General features: G+C 36.3%; 1 protein-coding gene across 1 annotated transcript in view; it reads right to left on the bottom strand.

Annotated features, from left to right (window-relative positions):
- Nucleotides 1-11,244, bottom strand: part of LOC149410460 (uncharacterized) — a 179,277-nt gene extending 168,033 nt beyond the window's left edge. The window contains exon 1 of the mRNA XM_089647845.1: nucleotides 11,205-11,244. The gene's annotated coding sequence lies outside the window, so the exon portion shown is untranslated. The remainder of the gene's footprint in view (nucleotides 1-11,204) is intronic.
- Nucleotides 11,245-12,047: the final 803 nt, after the last annotated feature.

Here is a 12,047-nt window from a genome sequence, read left to right on the forward strand (position 1 = left end):
TCATTTAAAATTATTGAGAAATGAAAGGTGAATTTAAATATTAATTTTATTTAAATAGGCAAATTTCAAAATTATAATGAAAATTGGAGTCGAGTTCAGACTTAGAAGAGATGAGATGTTGAATGAAGGGGAGGCAATTTTTGATAAGGCTTGATAGAAGAGAGGATATTTGTTTAGAGAGGGACAACCAAAAAATATGTGATCATAAGTTCCCCCTTCTAAACCACATAATGTACAATCTGGGGAGTCAAGGACGTGAATTTTAAAAAGATGGGAAGGAACGGAACAATGTCCGATCCTCATTCGAATGAGTGAAGAAATTTCTTTTTTGGAAAAATGAGGGAATTGCTGAAACCACGGTTTTGATGGAATAGTCCTTTGTATTGAGGCATAGCAGGCTCCCTTGGATTGACTAGCAATGTGCCAATACTCCGACCAAACATTGCGGGATTTATCTTTGATGATGGAAAAAATGTCAGATAGGGGAATGTGGTTTACGAGGGTAACAACAGGGTTGGACGCTCCTTGTTTTGCCAAGGCATCCGCAATATCATTACCCATGATACCAACATGACCAGGAATCCAAATCAGAGTTACAGTTTTACCAGAGCTTTGAATGGAGGCTATCATCTCTCGAATAAGGCATACAAAGTGATCATCAGGATGAAGAAGAGGACTGGATTTAAGTTTTTGGAGGGAACTGAGAGAGTCAGAGAGAACGAGGGAATGTTCAAAATTATTTTTGATTATATATTTGAGAGATTCTATTATTGCAATACACTCGGCTGAAAATATTGAAAATTGATTTGAAATTGAATGAAATATTCTGTCATTAGAATTATTGTGGTAAACGTTAATACCTATACCACAGTTAGGAGAGTCGGGAGATTTGGATCCATCAGTAAATAAAAGAGAAAAGTTGGGCCATTTAGATGAAATAATGTCATTGAACATATTATTGACTGTTCGGGCCGGGAGATTGGAATGACTTTTAAGGATTCCGATCCCTTCTATTATTGTTGGGGATAGGGTGACGTGACTATATTTTAATTTGTATAAGGGAAGTAGATCATTTTGGATGATGTGAAGCTCTGAGAGAGACTTAAAATATTTTCAGATGTCAGGAAGAGGTTTAGTTGAAGCTCTGATTGTAGATGAATGGGTTGAGTCAATGAACAACGAGACGCTGGGGATAACCTGATGACATTTAGAATTTAAACATTTAAGAACAAATTTGTCAGCAAATAGTTGACGCCTTAAATAAAGAGGAGGATCAGAACATTCTACTTGAAGGGAATTGATGGGTGACGATTGCATCGCTCCAGTTATAATTCGCAAAGATTTAGATTGAATTTTGTCTAATTTATCAAGTACATTTTTTGAGGCAGTACTAAAAAGTGGGCAGGCATAGTCAAGATGGCTTCGAATAAGTGCGTTGTAAAGCAACTTAATGCAAGTAGGGTGAGCACCCCACCAAACGCCAGATAATGATCTGATGATATTTAAATTTTTTTCGCATTTAGTAACTAAATTATTAATATGGGAAGACCATTTAAGTTTCCTATCAAATGTTACTCCCAAAAAATTTACTTCAGAAGCGTTGGGGATTGGAGAATTTTTAAATAAAATTTGAACGGGGGGGTTTTTATGGCGGTTTGAGAAGGTGACACACTGAGTCTTTTGGATTGAAAGTTCAAGACCATTTAACGTGAGCCATGTGCAAAGGGCATTCATGGCTTCGTTAAGATATTTGACGGCGAGAGGGATGATTTTGGATGATAAGAAGAAAGCTATGTCATCTGCGAACTCAATAACTTTTACTTGTGGGGGAATAGTGACATGCATATCATATGTGTATATATTATACAGTAAGGGGGACAATACATCGCCTTGTGGTAAACCCTTCCAAATAGACCTACTTTGAGGAAAAATATCTGGAAGTTCAATGAAAATTTTTCTATCTAGAAATAGATTTATAATAGATTGGACTAACATGGGGGGAAGGCCAAGGCCTAGAAGTTTTTTTTTCAAGATTGGGATGGAAACATTGTCAAAGGCGCCTTCTATATCTATAAAGACGGCAAGACAAACTTCCTGTTTAGAAATTGATAAATTAATATCAGTACTGATGATGGCAAGGTTATCTTGAGTGGATTTTTTTTTCCTAAATCCAAATTGAGATGGAGAGAGAAGCTGTTTACTCTCGACGAAAAATTCTAATCGGTTTTTAATTAATTTTTCATAAAGTTTACTGAGGGTGGATGAAAGAGCGATTGGCCTGTAGTTGGATCCAGAATTTGGTGATTTGTTTGTTTTTAAAATAGGGATGATTATTTGACAACTCCAGTCATCAGGCGTTATACCAGTCTGGAAGATTTTATTTAAGATGCTTAAGAAGTGGTTTAGAACATTATCATTACTATTTTTGATTATGCTGTAAGGTATACCATCTCTGCCTGGAGATGAGTCCTTGACTGTTGATAAACAATTTTTTAGCTCAATTAAGGTGAATGGAGAGTCTAGCCAATGATTAGACATAGGAGTATTATAGATGGGCGTTATTTCATCTAAGTTAGGTACAGAAGGGGGGGCAATTTTGTCCAAAAATTCATCGATCCATTTAGAATGAGACGCTCGAGGAGATGGTGAACTGAAGGAGGATCTAAATCTTCGGATCATAGACCAAACTTCCGAAATTGGAGTGTTCGGAGATACTGAACTGCAGAAGTTGTACCACCCGGATCTTTTTTTTGACCTCAATACCCTTTTGGCATTGGATTCAGCGTTTTTGTATATAAGATAGTTCTCCATAGTCATATTGTAACGATAGGAAAGAGATTTAGCTTTCCGAATTCTTACTACTTTGGAACATTCCTTATCCCACCAGGGAGTTGGAGGGAGTTTTTTGAGAGATTTAGTTTTAGGGGGAGGATTTGATTTATTTATTGCAGTTATGAGCATTGATTTGAAGTTATTATAGTCATCTTTGACGGAAAATATATCGGTGGCGGGTAAATTTAGTAGGAACTTGTCCATATGACAGTTGAATTCATCCCATTTGGTGTGATTCGTTTTAATCTTTGTTGAAATATGAGACTTGTCTGATTGGAAAGAAGTTTGATAAGTAATGGTGATCGGGAAATGATCACTGGAGCAAGGGTCGGGGGACACCACCCACGAGGAGAGAGAAGCCAGACTAGTTGAGCATATCGAGAGATCCACTGCACTGGGGTTTGTGCTGGGGCGTGAGATCCTAGTAGGAGATCCGTCATTCAAAAGGAAAAGGTTGGATTGATCTAGGAAATCCATCACACTTCGACCATCTCGGTCGGAGAAAGCAGAACCCCAGACGGGGGAATGGGCATTAAAATCGCCTAATATAAAGAAAGGAGGGCTTAGTTGACTTACAATTTGCAACCAAATTTGTTTATTGAAATGGGCTGTTGGGGGAAGATAGACTGAAATAAAGGAAGTGTCCTTTATTTTAGCTGCAACCATTTGGAAGTCAGCATTGGGGGGTTTGATATTATTTATTGGGGAAAACGATATGGATTTTTTAATAAAAAGGGCAGCACCTCCGCCCGTACCTTCCGGGCGGTCGTCGCGGAGACAGGAATACCCTCCCACATTAAAGTGGGTGGATGGAGTAAACCAAGTCTCCGAGATAGCAGCCAAAGAAATAGAGTTGGAATTTAATAAGTTAAGGAGATCAGATTTGTTAGAAATAGCACTTCGGCTATTCCACTGAAGTATTCTGACATCCTGAAGAGCCATTTTGAATAAATGATTTTAATGTGGAAATAATAGTAGCAGCGTTGGACGGTAGATTAGTTTGAGAAGAAATAAGGTCAATTAGAAGCATCATAAGAGTTTGGATAAATGAAGAATTGTCTTGGGAGAGTTTTTCAGAAAGTTTAAGAGAGTTCATTGAGGACGGATTATAATTATTTGCACACCCATTTGTGGCATTTGAAAGAGGTGAACCATTGGGATTTAAGAGCAGTGAGTTGTGTTGTTGCTGATCGTATCCAGGAGCCGGTTTAGAGATAGCGTTTTTGTATGTGAATTTAGTTGAACGAGAAGAAGTTGTTGTAGTGGAGGGAAGAGGGTTGGATGAGGAGTTGCTGGATAAAGCCTCAGCAAATGATTTTTTGACAGGTGGGAATAGTTTAGAAGCCTGCAGAAAAGACAAGTTCTGAGAGGCCATAGAAATTTTAATCTTTTTTTGGCGAGATTGTTCTGGGCAAGATGTGTTGATAGCTGTATGTGAGCCTGAGCAGTTAAAACATTTAGGTGAGGAGGAAGAAGGACATTGGTCAGCTGCGTGGTTTTCTCCACATTTAAAACATCTGGGTTGAGATCTGCATGCAGCTTTGGTATGACCAAAACGGCAGCAATTGAAACATTGAGTGGTGGGATAAGTATTCATTTCAACTGGTAATGAGTTGAAGAATAAATATATATGGGAGGGAAGAGATTGACCTTCAAAGGTGATAACGACAGATTGGGAGGGCTTCCAGGAAATTATACCCTCAGAGGAGTCCTTGTAATTTAGCCTCCTGGCTTTTATGGGATTGCCAATGTGTTGGGGGGTTGAAAGTGAAGACAGAATTTCTTCGATGGACAGATCGGTCGAGATACCTCTGACCAGGCCCATGCGAGTGACATTGAAAGTAGGGATATATGCCTTAAACTTTGAATTAGATGAAATGAAGATATTTTTGATGAAACTGTTGGCAGCTGACCCTGAGAGGAATTCGACGGAGATTCGGAAGCGACCCTCGGCTTTTACACCTCCAGGCTTGATTGAAAGATTCTTGCTATTTGATAGGAATTTGCCAAATTCAAGAGGGTGGATGGTTTTTCCTTGCTCAGTTTTTTGGGCGTATACTATGAATGGGCCACGGGAATGAGGAGAATAAAAGTTTGTTGGAGGAAGTTGAAAAAGTGCTGGTGGGGACTGTGAAGTCGAAGGCGAGTCAAGTTTTATTGGGGAAGAAGGAGTAAATTTCCTTTTTTTGGTAGAAGTCAAAATGACAGAATCACTGTCAGAAATTTCTACATTTTCCCCGTCTGGGGGGTCCGGAGAGGGATCTGGGGGCTTTGTAGGGGGTCCAGGAGGGAAATCTTCCTCCATTATTCACAACAGTAAACAACTACAATAATAGTATGAAAAATGACAGAAGTAAAAAAGTTTATAAATATATGGAAATCAGCAGCGAAAAGTGACTCCTGGAAGATCAGGAGGTAGAAGAAACCTCAAGGCACAACACACTACACTTTTTTTTTGGCCAGAAAACAAAATATAATCAACATAAATTAGTATTTGTGGAAAACTCTACTAAGCCAACTTTAGGTAAGTTTGTGTTATTTACCAATTTATTCAAATAAAATTGTATATAGTATATTTTTGGCACGTTCCAAAGCTGAAGATAATCTCAATTACGCGCTAGGTCTAAGACCAACATTCAGAATTGAAACATAACTTGAAATGACTTTATCTGTGTTTGGTAATTAGATCTTAATATTCCGGTACTCCATCACTTTCTCTTTTCTCATCTCCTTTCCCTCCCCACTAACATCAGCATTAAAAAATACCCCGATTGGGGTTCCCTTAGTCTCATTAGCTTATGACGGTTGGAAGCTATCGTGACTCTTCTGCGTTGTTCATATAAAAATCGAACGATCGAATTGATGACAATTAACGCTACTGAAAGGATACAATAATAAAAGAAAAACATTCCTTATACACGTTGTCCGGAAACTTGTGGTACATTCGGTAAACTAGCGAATCTACATTACAAACCTCATAAATAGAAAACTTTAACCCCCTAAGCCTCAGGCATATTCCGTCAGAGCTTCAGTTTATTTTCGCTTTTGCAAAAATAAAATAAAACGTTTTAAAAACAACTCTCTTCGCATATTTTCCAAATAAAATTGCTGATAAAAAAATTTTTAAACACGTATAATATATCAAATACGTTATTGCTTCCTCATTTTTTATGTAACTATAATTAGTAATAAATTCACAAAGTTTCAAAATTTTTTTTTCAATTGCGGTCGGAATCTTGGGTTTCATAGAGGTGTATATTAAATTGCGGTCGGAATCTTGGGTTTCATAGAGGTGTATATTAAATTGTGGTCGGAATCTTGGGTTTTATAGAGGTTTATATATATTTTTTTTAAATTACGGTCGGAATCTTGGGTTTCATAGAGGTGTATGTATACATTTTTTAAATTGCAGTCGGAATCTTGGGTTTCATAGATGTGTATATTAAATTGCGGTCGGAATCTTGGGTTTCATAGAGGTGTATATTAAATTGTGGTCGGAATCTTGGGTTTCATAGAGGTGTATGTATACATTTTTTAAATTGCAGTCGGAATCTTGGGTTTCATAGATGTGTATATACACATTTTTTTAAATTGCAGTCGGAATCTTGGGTTTCATAGAGGTGTAATGTGAGGTGAAATGTATAAATACATTTTTTCGCACTCGACGTTTAGATTTGAAAATAAAGCATGATGTTTTATCTTATCAACATTGTTGAAATCACATTTCTCAAAAAATGACAACGATTTGTATTAGACCTATTGTATCCAAATTTCATTTTTGAATATTTCGATTTTTTCGGCAACTAAGAGTTAAAAAAAACTTTGTGTGGCCAGTTGAGACGGTCTACGCTTCTAAAATATACTGAATAGCTGATATTAATTTGAACTAAAACAAAATTCTAACATCGGAATCGATTTATTCGAAGACGAAAGCTCAAATCAAAAAACGTCATACAACGAAGTCGACATCAAACTTGGTATAGATTCAACATTTTCCAGCGTGTACCACTAGTTTCCGGACACCATGTATAAGTACTAAGTAAGTCATACAGAATATTGAGGGCTATATATATTTTTTTAATTAACTCCACGCACGAGTTCATGAGGATATGATCCATTTTCCCTCAGGGCCTATGTCATCTATTTAGGGATGCTGTATCGAGGGTTATTTTGAAGAAAGAATGGAGAAAACGTGGGTCTTGAAGAGACTGTTGAACTCAAGAACGAGTCGTAGAAGCGACCCGTTCTTATGTGACAATTGTCAACCGTGTACACTGTACATATGTTTGCCGATTATGCACAGGTGCAAAGAGATCAATAAAGCTAGTTCCTCGGAGCATCTTCGATTGTAATACCGGTAGAACAAGAACGGCATACTTGCCTGTCATCTATGCTCTAAAGATTTTAATCTTAAAACCTTGTCTTATAAACATAAGTTTATCATTAAAAAATAATTAAAATAACTTAATGAACATAACCTGAAATGAGAATAATTAATCATTGAAGACGATCAGACGATTATTTGAAACAGAAAATGTATAAAAATATTCGGTCAATCAAGGAATTGAACCAAAACTACAACTAATCTAATTCGACCCTGTCTTATTCGGTCATATTTAAGTGTATCATACCTTTGACTAAAAACTAAAAACATTATCTTCATTTTCTTTAACCCATATTTTTACTGGCTGCTATCTTTATAAATGATTGGAAAATTCTTTCCAAACTAAATGCAATCTAAAAGTAATATATATTATATTTTTGGTACGTTCAAGAGTGGAAAGATACTCTCAGTATCGCCCTGGTGTAAGACCACCATTCAGAATTAAAACGTTGCTTGAAATGACTTTAGCCATGTTTGGAGAGCAGATTTGAATATCCGGGTACTATCACACCTTCTTCTTACCCATCTCTTTCCCCTCTCCACTACCTTTAGCCTCATAACACACCACGATTGGTGATGCCATAGTCTCACTGGCTCTAGACAGTTGGGAGCAGTTGACACTCTTGTGCGGTTTAAAATAAAAAAATAAAGACTCAACTCAAGGCTTACTCAAGGCACATCGACACGCCCATCGCGCACTTCTATCACATTATTTCTTCAGTGTCGGAATCGCTTTATAAATAAATTGGCAATCACTAAAGTTTCATTCGATTAGCTCTCATTTCATAACTTGATATCAGTTTGTCTACCCTTGGTTCGGAGGGTAATGTCACCGCCACCTTTATTAATACAAGCCGTGCTGTAGAAAATAGACTGACACTTAACTGTCCTGCAGTCAAGTGGGGGAGTAGGTAGTACCCAAAATTACTATCCTCATTATATTTTTAGCTTAAATACTTGACATATCATTTTAGTATTTTACGTATCAAATACATAAATAATTGACTAAATAATTAGGATTTCTATAATTTAAAAGCCCATAAGACAAAAATAAATCATGGGGTCGTCGGAAGACCCACTTGGTTATAGACGTTTCATTTGGCATCTTGGCCTGTCAAGAGTTAAATAGACCTGTTTTCGGACTTTTGCATTAGCTTTAGCAGGGTTTGGTACTAATCTCTGCTACTAACCTATACTAACAATGATACCAGCCTCACAAGAATGTGGGTAAAAGTAATTATTTTTTGGTAAGCTAATGTTTTTAAGACAAGATTTTTTATGCATAGCACAAAGGGTAACAATTATTTTACAAGCAATAATTGTTCGCCTGAAACACTCATCCACATTGAAAAATCTCCTGATAAAAGATACAAGAGATAAGCCGCCATGGCTCAGTGGTCAGAGCTGTCGACCGGAAATCGAAGGGACACGGGTTCGAGTCCCGTTGGCGTCATGTATCTTTTATCAGGAGATTTTTCAATGTGGATGAGTGTTTCAGGCGAATAATTATTGCTTTTAAAATAATTGGTAAAAGTAATGTTGTAATTATTTTCGGGAGATTTAAACTCCCTATAATTTACCCTACACAGGTCTCTAGCTGTCAGTCCAGTTTTCTACAGCATGGCTTGTATTAATAAAAGATGGCGGTGGTAATTACTATATATATAAGGGGAATATCTACAGTGGGTGGCCATCACATTAGGTCCATAGAATTTGTTTTAAATATACCGTTTTAGATCACGTAAACAAAGATAATATTAATGACAACGATCGAGTTGAACCTCGGCAGATAAATACGTTCTATCAACGTACACCTTTATGTAGGTCCATTTTGCGAGGTTGACAGAGATGTTGACTGAAGTTCTAAGATAGGAAGGTTCAATCTAGACTCAAAACCAAATAAGTATTTTGTACAATAAAAGATATAAATTTGTTTTAGACCACTTTAATTTTAATTGTACTCTACCGGTTTCGGAAGCACCCTTCCTTCGTCAAGAGAAAATTAAAACTAACCTATGATACAAAATATTGTCAGATATATACACAAAAAATATAATTTAGGTGTTTGAGTGGGAGGTTAAAAAAGGGGGACGGGTAATTGGGGGAATTCCAGCAATAACAGAGCGGTTTACTGGAAATATATCTAGAATGGGACTAAACGATAAATTAATTTGGTTATTCAATATATTAGCGTTATTATTTAGGGATTTTTTGATTTCAAGAGCTTCTAAGTTATCCAATCTTTATAAATTATGACGAGCCACAAAGTAAATGCTTATTACAAATATGTAAGTATTTTGTTTTTAATTTTAAAGTTATATAAGACATTTTAGAATAGATGTATTATAAATGAAAAAACTTGTTTTTTTTTAACCTGTTGATTTTTTATAAACAACTAAATAGAAATTTCTATATTACAAAATGTTTTATCAAGTTGGGAAGTATGTTTACGAGAGATGGAAAAACCGATAGAGATATTGAAGTAAGGGTAAATGCGGGAAACTCCATTAATGGAGCACTGATCGCGATTGAGGCTAACAAAACAATGTCCGAATAAGCAAAGCTAGCAGTCCACAATGGAGTGCTGGTTCCTACCCTGATGTATGGCAGTGAGGCATGGAACTGACTGAATGCTGTAGAAATGAGATCCCCAAGGCGCATGTGTGCTAAAACCGTGTATGACCGTATGAGAAATGTGGAGATTCGCACAGAATGATTAAGAAAGGGGCATTTAGATGGTTTGGATATGTCAAGCAAGGGAACGAAGAAAGGAGTGCCAGGAGAATTATGTGACGAGAATGTGAATGTTAAAAGAAGTCGGGGACGCCCGAGGAAGACATGGCTCTATCAAGTAAAGTAGACACTTCAGTCGGACAATGTCGAGAGTCAGAATAACATAATATATTAATGGGAACGAGGAAAGGTGTGTATTCCAACATTGACTTGTTTGGCGGTCCGTCCTCTTGCCTATCCTTGCGGGGAAACGGCGTGATGGTAAGTTAGTTATCAAATTGACCAGAAGGCCGGAAAAATTGAGATTACCTACGACAGATGGATATTCCCGCAATCAATAAAACTATGCACCAGCATAAAACACGATCACATAATAAAATACATTTATCGTTCTCCACTCACACGACTAAATTTGGAATTAACTGCTTACAATATACCGCATATAAGCAATCCAACGCATTACCTAGTAGCCTAAAACTTACAGTAACAAACGAAAAAACATTGGAAAAGTTTAAGTAAGGCAATTTTTTTTCGGCAGCCTTATTAACTAGTGACACAATCTTTCTTTGGAACTCTCTAACTTATTTATTTCTTTCTTAAAATGTACTGTGTTAAGTCTGTCTAGTCTGTTTTAAAATCTACGTACACCCTTCATTAAACTCCCTTTTAAATTCGTATTCTAAAAATGGTTTTCTTTTGTATTATATTGTCTTTCCCGAAATAAACTTATTGTAATTATGAAATCTTTTTCAATTAACAGTGTTAAGTCTGTTTTAAAATCTATGTACATTCTCCATTTAGCTCACTTTTAAATTGTATTCTTATGTAAATTCATATTCTTATACTTGTATAATGAAGTCATCCCCGAAATAAATTTTATTTAGCTAATTGGGAATAGTGTATTTAATTTTTCGACTTTATGTCCGGGTTAAATCTTCCCCATAGGAAAAACTAAACCCTTCCACACACTTTTCCACAAATGATCATCTAGTCAATCAACATTATACAAGTGCATTATATAAGCAAAATAAATACAAAACAATACAAGAACAACACGTCAACTCACCAGAGATCAAATGGGAAAATAATTCACCGACTCCAGATATTTTCATATCAGTGGGTTCGGCTCGGTAGAACTCCTAACAGGGCCTATAAATCCTACTGATCCCTCAACATAAATATTTAAAAAATATTATAGTTTTGTTATTATGTTGTAATATATTATTACCTAGATGAATAAAAAATAAGCACTCACCAGTTTCTTAACAGCAAGGAAGGGAAGGATATTCCGAACGGAAAACTAAACAGGACTGGGATGAAATTTCCTCCCCCAATCGTATTTATAGAGATCACATTCCTCCCCTCCCCCTCAAGCAATCCAACCCCACGTTATTTTCATTCTCATTTTCCATAGAGAAGAATTTTCATTAAATTCCAAATAGCTGATATCTGAGGTAATGTGATGGCGTATGATTATTTGTGATCAGTTTTCATTATCGGTATAATTAAAAGAATTCATAATCTGCTTAATTTCATATATGGCGCCAATTTAATTATGTTATAAAAATTTCGTAAGTTATGCTTTAAAATATTAAGATGAATTTTTTATTTTTTCACAATATTTAAACTTTTAAATAAAAGAAAAATAATACAATCTTAAGCTACTTCTTAGCCGTGAATTAATCACAGATACACAGATGGGGCCTTAAACATGTGGTCAACGAATGCCCGCTCCACTCATTCCCCGGCGGGATTGATGAGGTCCACATGGCGACGCCTGAGGCACTAGACTGGCTCGCAGACCTAGATGTCCCCCTCTGGGTGACCGGATAAATCATAAAATGATAATTCATCACATATTTAAAAAGTTATATAAAGTCTTGGAAAGTGATGAAACAAAAACATTATTAACTGGGTTAAGTAGGTTAGGTTAGGTTAAAAAAAATTTCATCGTTTTAATGACTTTATATCACTTTTTAAAAGTGAATTGAATAGTCACTGTGTTGAATTAGCATGGAACCCCCCCTCTGACCCCCCTCACCATACGAAAGAAGAAGACTCAATCTTTTCTCCTCCCCCTCCCCTCATTCCTTCCGCC

The sequence above is a fragment of the Hesperophylax consimilis genome, chromosome 27 (genome assembly GCF_061612785.1).
Source record: "Hesperophylax consimilis isolate HC1 chromosome 27, BYU_Hcon_1.0, whole genome shotgun sequence".
Classification (NCBI taxonomy): Eukaryota; Metazoa; Arthropoda; class Insecta; order Trichoptera; family Limnephilidae; genus Hesperophylax; species Hesperophylax consimilis.